Source organism: Myotis davidii, unplaced genomic scaffold, assembly GCF_000327345.1.
Source record: "Myotis davidii unplaced genomic scaffold, ASM32734v1 scaffold441, whole genome shotgun sequence".
NCBI lineage: Eukaryota > Metazoa > Chordata > Mammalia > Chiroptera > Vespertilionidae > Myotis > Myotis davidii.
In genome coordinates, this window is record NW_006291818.1 from 604,417 (window position 1) to 613,199 (window position 8,783).

An 8,783-nucleotide genomic window follows, 5' to 3' on the forward strand; every position below is an offset into this window, starting at 1 on the left:
AGATCCTGGCTAGAGATCCTGGCTAGGCTGCTGATCAACTGAACGCTGTCTCCGTGTCATTCCTTCTTTGCCGACTCTGTCCACACCTTTGGGGACCCCAGCACTAATTGTGCTGTTCTCCCTCAACAACTGCCGAAGAGCAAAGGTACAAACAGAGAAATGCAGAAGACACGTTTGGGAGACAAAATACAGGTTATTCTGTGAAAGGCACATAGGGCACCAGACCCGAGGTCTATTCTAGTTGTCCAAGCTGCATACCCTTGTAACAAAACAATTCCGTAAAATGGTGACATTTCTGTGGTCTGAAATTTCACGCCTCATGCAAGTGACATTTATTTTTTTCCTGCAAATTACAACCTGCATTGACATTATTAAGGAAATCACATGGACCCAGCAGAAAAGGAAGAATTCAATTGATTATTTTTATTGCTGTAGAAGTCCTTTGTAGGCGGGCTGGGCAGAGACCCAATTTCATTTGCTTGTAATATTGCAAACACCGCTAATTGCCTATCTTTAGTGAAGGATAGAGACAAAGGAACAATCAAAGGTATTTATTAGAAATTCTGTTTGGACAAATTAGCTTCGCATTTCAGTGGTCTTCGTCTCGGTGCTGAACACCAACACTCCATGTGTTAACAAATGACAGTGATGACATCGCCTTTCTACTGTTTGGACAGTTGTTTCTGGCAATGTCTGTAAAATACGGTGGAATTGATTATTTTCGGGCTGATTTCTTTTTTTCTGCAGAGGTTGAACTATCAGTGGATTGCCATTCGATTCAATTTAGTAGTTATGACAGTTGGAATAACTACACTGCATCTTAATGTGTGTGTCTCATGCATAAATCACATTGTTTGCCAAGTGATAATGAGGAGAGAAGCTGCTAGGAGGCTGAAAATCAGTTCTCAATAGACAACTGGATCTTATAAGTTGGGAAGTAGGAATTTGTGGACCATCTGAGAGTCCAATGAACCTTTGCATCGACTCTGGGGCTAGAGACCTTCAGAATGTGGGCCACATGGTCAGTGCAAAATGAATCTTTATTGACATGACATCTTTTCAATGTTTATAAAAGTTGCCTTAACTCTCTAACCTGATGATTCATTCATTCACCATTCATTCACTCATTCGTTCCTGAGCGGTCAGTGCTGTTGGAGGTATGAAGGATCATGCATGGTCTTTGCTCACTGAATTATAATCCTGTAAAGATTACAAAACAAGTGCGCAGTAATTCTGGTCATGTAAGGTGGGAGTGGCCCAGGCATAAAAGCAATGTCCTTGGGAGAAGCAACATGCCATGGACTTAGATCCAGACCCTGAGTTCAACTCTTGGCTCCTACTCTTACCAACTATATGACCTTGGGCAATTTGCATAACCTCCCTAAGTACTAGTTTTCTCATCTGTGTGATGGGGCCAAATCACAGTTATACCTACCTGATGGGGTTGTGAGAGCAGTAAATGAATGAGAGCTTGTAAAGTGTCTGGCACTCAGCTCAAGAAAAGCAAGTTGTACTACTGCTAATTACTATTATTGTTTCTTCTTGGAGTTCAGTTATTACTTCTAGCTTGGAGTTAAGGCAGGTGGTGGTGGAAGTTATCAGAGATGGCTTTAGGATGGGCCAGGCTTGGGTACACTGAGCTGGCAGGAGGAGGTGGACCTTTTGGGGGCAGGAGCTGAAAGCTAGAACCTGGGCAAGTAAGAGGGGGTGGGTGCAGGGTATATGTCTCTCTGACTGGAGTGAGGGAGGTGAAATGAAACTGGAAAGGTAGGTGGATCAGATCATGGAGGAACTTGTGGATCCTGCAGAATGTCCTGTGATTCAAATTTTCCCAAAGAATCAGGCAGACCTCATAGGTCAAGGGGAAGTGACTTGGTGCTTGAGGCCTGGATCCTCTGGAGATCAAGTATTTTATCATAAAAAAAAAATTCCATCACTACATAGCCAGGCAATTTCCTAAATTAAAGCTAGCAGAAAACCCAGGCATTTTCTAACTTTCACATCATCCATCTTTAAGACTCTGGGAGCTTCCAACAGGGACAGGCAGGATGAACGGAGACATGTTTTCTATAGGATTCAAGGGGGAAGCATTCGTAATGATATTCGAATCCTTTTAATTTTCCTCTGGGTGGAGTTTTGTGCCCTTGAAGATGACATAGTGAACATCCCCCCTCACCCCTCAACTTATTAGATTTCAAAAGCTCTTTGGCCCATAAAATGTTTGTGAGCCCCACCCACATGTCCTCTCTCTCAGCCCTTTCCAGTTCTGTCCCAGGAGCCCGGTCCACTGTGGATGAGCCGTGGCGGTTTTCTCACCCTGCTTCCTTCTTTTATTTCTTTATTCAGATGGACTGAGGCTCATGGAGCCTCAGAAGCACCATGCCCCACCCAGAGATATATATTGGCAGAGAGAATGAAGGCAGATTTCCTTTTTTAAAGGTGAGAGATGGCTGAGCCCCTTTCCTCCCTGGCAGAAACTCGATAGGTAACCTGCCGGCTTCATCATCTGACGCCTGTGGACCACAGTTGAAGGGAAAATATCTTTAAAATGCAAAGGAGCCTGGGCAGGGGGGACTCCTACCCAGGGCTCAGCAAACACTGACTGAATGGGAACTCAGCCTGATGCCTCGGTGGTGTAGGACCCACTGTTCCTAAACAACCCGCTCCTGACGGGTGCAGATTGAGTCAGAATGAGCCCTATGGTTGTGCGGGTTCGGGAAGAACCCTGGGCATCCTGCAACTTCGCAGACATAGAAAGGCTACAGAGTTGAAGGCAACAGGAATTTCCTCTGAGCTAACTGCTAACGGGCAGCAACCAAAGAACATTTTGCAGCTCCCCCAACATGGGGCACACCATCCATCTGTTTCTGACCACAGCCCTGTCAGGAAGCCCGTCTCATAGGGGAGGACGCTGAAGCTCGAAACGGCTGGTCCAAAATGTCACAGCTAGCACCTGGCAGAATGGGGGCTTCTGTTTGGACCTCAGTGTATCCAGCTGTGTGAAGGGGGGCGGAGTCAGATTTACATGATCATGCTGGCCTAGAAGGGAGGCATAATTACTTGGCACGAAGGAGAACTCAAGAAGAACTAGTCTACGTCACTTCCTATGGAGTGTGTGCCTTGGAGGATGGTGGGTAAATGTGATGTGGATCAAATGGAACAGGAGAGGAAGCCCCCGGCGCCATGTGTTTCCCTGGATATTGCATTAGGCTCTGCCCTGGGGCAGCCTGGGTTGCTTCCTCCCCCGGGAGCTCTGGGAGCAGCTGGCTATCGGCGGCACCGGAGACATGGGGACCTGGACGCCAGAGCAGGTGGGTCTGGGCTGGAAACCCAAGGCCATCACTTCTGTGCTGACCACTCAGCCCAGCTGAGGCTCAATATCTTCACCTATAAAATGGGGTCCAATACGAATGCTCTCTTCCCAGGGGTGTGAGCAGTGAGACCATGCGTGGGATGGGCGTGGCACGCTGCCTGGCATGAGAAGTGTCCCCTAAGTGATCTGTCACTTTTATTGCTAACATTGGTTCCCTGTTCACCCTGTGCCAGGCCCTGTGCTGATCACTTTGTATAAACTAACTCACTCAATCCTTTTAAGAATTTTTATTTTATTGATTTCCAGAGAGAGAGGGGAAGGGAGAGGAAAATGGGAGTGACTGGCCCTGTACAGCTTGTATAGGTGGGGATGGTCAGGATGCTTGATCTTAGTGAAAGCAGCTTGGTACATTGAAATGAGCAAGGCATTGGGGTCAGAAGAACCTGTCTGGCTGGAGCCCCGCCTTTGTCCCTTACCCACTGTGACTTCGGCCAGGTCACTTCACCCCTGGGGCTCACGGTCCTCTTGCTCATTGTTTAGAGTATTGCCGGAGATGTAGGCAAAGCCCCTCACTGCGCCTGGCGTGCAGTAAGTACACAGGACGTTTTAGTCAAACCCATAGCTGAACCAGCCGTGCCGCGAGGAAAATATTAGCTGGAACAGTTTCTTCTCCTCCTACCTCGGCTGCTGTCCCCTGGAGCTCGGTCTGTGGGTTGTCATTTTGTCTGCTTGCCTTTCATCCTCCTAAAGTCTCGCTAATCGCTAATCGCACAGGAAGTGGGTGGGTAATGGGCTTCTCTGTTGTTCCACTGGCCTCCCAGTGAGTCTCACTGTTTTGCTTTCCTCACCACGGGGGCTTCTCACACCCTCTAATGACTGTTTTCCTTTCAGAAATGGCATATTTTTAGACAAAAGCATTTCCTGTAGCTCATCTCCAACGCTCTGCTTCCTCATCCGTGTCCTCGCCTCTCTCTCTGGTCACATAAAACCCACCCAGCAGCCTGAGCCAAGCAATGCAGGAGCCATGTGCTCCCAGCTGCCTTCTCTGTTCTGAGCTGACACCCAGCGCCCAGGGGCCAGGCGGGCGGGGAGATCCTTGGTTGAGGTTGGGCCTGAGGAGTTGGGACTTCGGTCCTTTACCTCCCCCGGCCATCCAGCTCCCCTCTGCCAATGCTGGAGGGTGGTGGTTTCAAAGTTACCCCAAACACGCACCTTTCTTAGTTAAACCCAGATTGAGTGACCTCCCTCCCCCTCTTATAACAACTGGACCCACTGGGTTTGAATCAAGTCTTTCCCGTGAGTGACTTAAACGCTCAAAGCCTCAGTTTATTTGTACAAGGGGGATAATATTAGTAAACCTCACGGGGCCATTGTAGAGGTTGTAGGAAATACAGTGTCAGTAAAATGCTTAGCACCATGCCTGGCACTCAGTTACTCTTATTATTTCTCATTTCAGTCATTATAATGATTTTATTATAATTGCATTTTAAATTTATAACATTTATAGTTTCATAATTTCTTACTTATAATTGTGTATATGCTTTACTCTCTACCCCACCCCCCACCCCTGCCCCGCCCTCAGACTAGGAGCCCCTCGAGGGGATGGGCCAAACCTCCACATCTGAATACAAGGGGCAGAGTAAGTCCCCAATACATGTCTGAGGGGTGAGGAGTGTGGCCCAACACCTGCAGCACCCCTAGGAGCTTAGTTACATTTGGCAAGTGTGGAACGCTCCCAGCCTGTGCAGGGACACTGTGCAAGGCAGGAGCCCCGCCCCAGGTGAGCTCTAGTGGAGAGATGGCAAGAGTCAGAACGAGAGCAGCCCAGGGGGTATTCAGAGGGAAAGGGCACCTGGCTGGGCTGGTGGAGGCAGCCTTACCAAGGAGGACATTGTGGGGGCGGCGGTGGGGGGTGTGGGAGGAGGGAGAGGAGAGTAAACGACCCTCAGGCACCTCCCCTATCTAAGTCTCTACACAAGAAGGATTGGATAGTCATGTTTTTCTGTTTGGTTTCATTCATTCATTCATTCATTCATTCAGTTGATTCACATATTTGCAGCACTGACTCTAGATCAGTGATGGTGAACCTATGACACGTGTGTCAGAGGTGACACGTGAACTCATTTTTTTTGGTTGATTTTTCTTTGTTAAATGGCATTTAAAAATATAAAATAAATATCAAAAATATAAATCTGTGTTTTACTATGGTGGCAAATATCAAAACATTTCTATATGTGACACGGCACCAGAGTTAAGTTAGGGTTTTTCAAAATGCTGACACGCCCAGCTCAAAAGGTTCGTCATCACTGGTCTAGATGGTTCTTTTAGACCAGCGTTTCTCAACCTGTGGGTCGCGACCCCTTTGGGGGTCGAACGACCCTTTCACAGGGGTCGCCTAAGACCATTGGAAAACACATATATAATTACATATTGTTTTTGTGATTAATCAATATGCTTTAATTATGTTCAATTTGTAACAATGAAAATACATCCTGCATATCAGATATTTACATTACAATTCATAACAGTAGCAAAATTACAGTTACGAAGTAGCAACGAAAATAATTGTATGGTTGGGGGTCACCACAACATGAGGAACTGTATTAAAGGGTCGTGGCATTAGGAAGGTTGAGAGCCGCTGTTTTAGACGAATCTCCATTCACCATCAGCCCACTCCTAGATCACTGCGGGGGGTGTGTGTGTGTGTGTGTGTGTGGCACTGAGACTGTCCCTCCTTCCCCCATGACCAGGAGAGACATGGCTAATGGGCCACAGCCTTCCTCTCCACAGAGCCTGGATTCACCTAGTAGTCCCCCTGCGCTGTCATCCCTGCAGAATGGGATTGTTACTTTAGCCGAAAACCCCTTACTATCTTAGTCTTAGATTCTCAGATCACCTTGAGGTTTTCATAAACGTCAAAGGCTTGTAATTTCCCCCCAAATGCTACCATGCTTCAATTCTTTCCGCCTTTCTTTATGGAAGCCCATGTTTCACCCACAGCTTGAAAGATGAGAGTGGCGTTAGGTGTTAGGAAGATGAAAGGCAGGCAGACAAAAGGACAAGTCTTCACCTTAATCTACTCAGATTTGGAAGGTGTTTGAAAGGATCTTAAATTCGGCTTTGGATGACAGGGTTAAGTTGTTTCCCTCTGTGTTTTTGTTTTTTAAAAATTCTGCATTAGGCAAGTATTCTTTAATATTAGAAAAATGCATTTTATAAACATGCATTTAAAAAAAAGTTTATAAAAGTAGCTCAGACTTATCACTATATGCCCCTATGTACCTTTTGAACAACTGACCATGTGAACATACTATCTAATAAAAATTAATGAACAAAAGGCTGGTCTTTGTGTTTGTACATGTGAGATACCCTCTTTTATGAATACATTTCCCATTTACAGAGTCTTTTAAAATTCAAAGAACACATTCCACAGAAATAATGGAAAGTCATCTAGGATAGGGCAGGATGATCAGTGGGTGATCATCTCGGGCGATCAGTGAAACACACACACACCCCGAACAGCTTTAAAAAGAAGGAGTCCAGGTTGGGGTGAATTTACTCTGTAGCAAATGACATGTAAACTGAAGCCCTCACTTGCAAGGCACCTTTGGTCCTTTCCTACCTAATGTGGGATTTATAATTTTATATTCTTTTTCTTAAAGTGAGCATCCCCTGCCAGCTCACACCATATGGGGCTTCGGGCCCCTGAACCTGCTCTGCCCTCCTCCAGAGGGAAGTTCTTCCCCGCGGTCTGCACGACGCTTGCTGTCCATCAGCAGCCTGTGCTCCTGCCGGGTGTGCTGGGGGTGGAGCTCCTGCCTTTTTCTCCATTAGTTTCTTGCTTCTTCCCCAGGAGCCTTCTTTGTTAGTAACTAGAATCCAAGGGCCCTGTTTGTTCCAGAGGGCGGGATCACATCGGTGGACAGTCCTGCAAAGGCTGGGTCTGTCCCAGCTCTGGGCTGTAAGCACTGTGGCCAGGCCACCCGGGGTGAGCAAGGCAGCCCCAAGTGTCTCAGCCTCCTCACTGAGCCAGGTGGGCAAGAGGGGGTGAGAATATTAGTCACCCTCCGAGGGCCATTGTGAAGGTTGCAGGAAATACAGTGTCAGGAAAATGCTGACACTGGGGATGGAGCAGAAGGCCTCGTCGTGGCCTCGGGTCCAAGCCAGATGCTCCTGGTCACCGTGAGGGCGAGGAAGGCTGACACACTGGTGTCTGTTTTGGTGACCAGGACTCTGTGTGGGTGAGACTCTGGTGGGCCAGAGCGTAAGCTTAGTATCCTTAATACTCTAACATGCTTATAAAACTTTTCCCTTATGCCTTCTAAGTCAATAGAAGAAAAATAAGAACTACAGTCAGTCCATGTTGAATATTTATCATAGCTTGTCAGTATCTTTAGTTTTAAATATTTTTATTGATCTCAGAGAGGAAGGGAGAGGGAGGTGGAAACACCAATGATAAGAATCATTGGTCGGCTGCCTCCTTCACGCCTCCTACTGGGGATCAAGCCAGCACAACCCCGGCATCGCCCTCGACCAGAATCGAACCTGGGACCCTTCAGTCCGCAGGCCGGCCGATGCTCTATCCACTGAGCCAAACCAGCTAGGGCTGTCACTATCTTTTTAGATCAAGCAGGACCACCAACCCAGGGTGTGGACAGAGGCAGCAAAGCTGAGCTATATTAAGTAAATACTCCTTACGAATGCCAGCAGGTGTGCAAATAAGTGAGCGGTAGAGGACTTGACCAGTCGGAGAATCACAGGAAGGAAAGAAACGAGCTTATGGGAAGTGGGTTGTAAAGCACACAAACCTTAATAAGGCAAATATATTCCCAGCCTAGTAGAGTTCCATGGAATCTATCAAAGACGGCTTTTAGTTTGGTGGTTTTTAACCCAGGTTATCTTTATAACAGAATGCTAACTGGTTTGGGGCGGGCCTTTGTGTTATTTTAAAACTTCCTTAGATGATTCTAATGTACATCACGGGGCAAGAACCACTCCACAGTTCAATAGTCTCAGTAGGTATTCATCTCAAATCCCAGGTGAGGATAATGTCACAGGGCTGGAAGGGTTAACTTTTATAAAAAAGTTATAAAGTGCTTATAAAATGCATTTTTCTATCATTATCCTCAAGTCCCTGGTGAGGATAATGTCACAGGGCTGGGATGTTGGGGCTCACAGCTGGATCTGTGGACTGCCCATCTCAGGAGTGAGATCAAGAGAGAAATGATCACTCCACGGAGCTGTGGTTCTCAAACCGGAGCACACGTCTAAGTACCTGGAGGGTTTGCTAAAACCTAGATTGCTGGGCCCCCTCAGAAGCTCTGATTCATCAGGTCTGGGAGCCCCAAGCTGACATGTCTGACAAAGTCCCAGGCGATGCTAATGTTGTGGGCCCGGGGTGCACACTTGGGGAACCACTGTCATAGGAGACTCAGGTCTTGGCTCTGAGAAGTATTGTTGGAAAAGTGGA

General features: G+C 47.1%; 1 protein-coding gene across 2 annotated transcripts in view; it reads right to left on the minus strand.

Moving 5' to 3' along the window:
• LIPC (lipase C, hepatic) overlaps nucleotides 1–8,783 on the minus strand; it is a 129,076-nt gene that overhangs the window by 87,197 nt on the left and 33,096 nt on the right. The gene's annotated exons all lie outside the window — the stretch shown is intronic.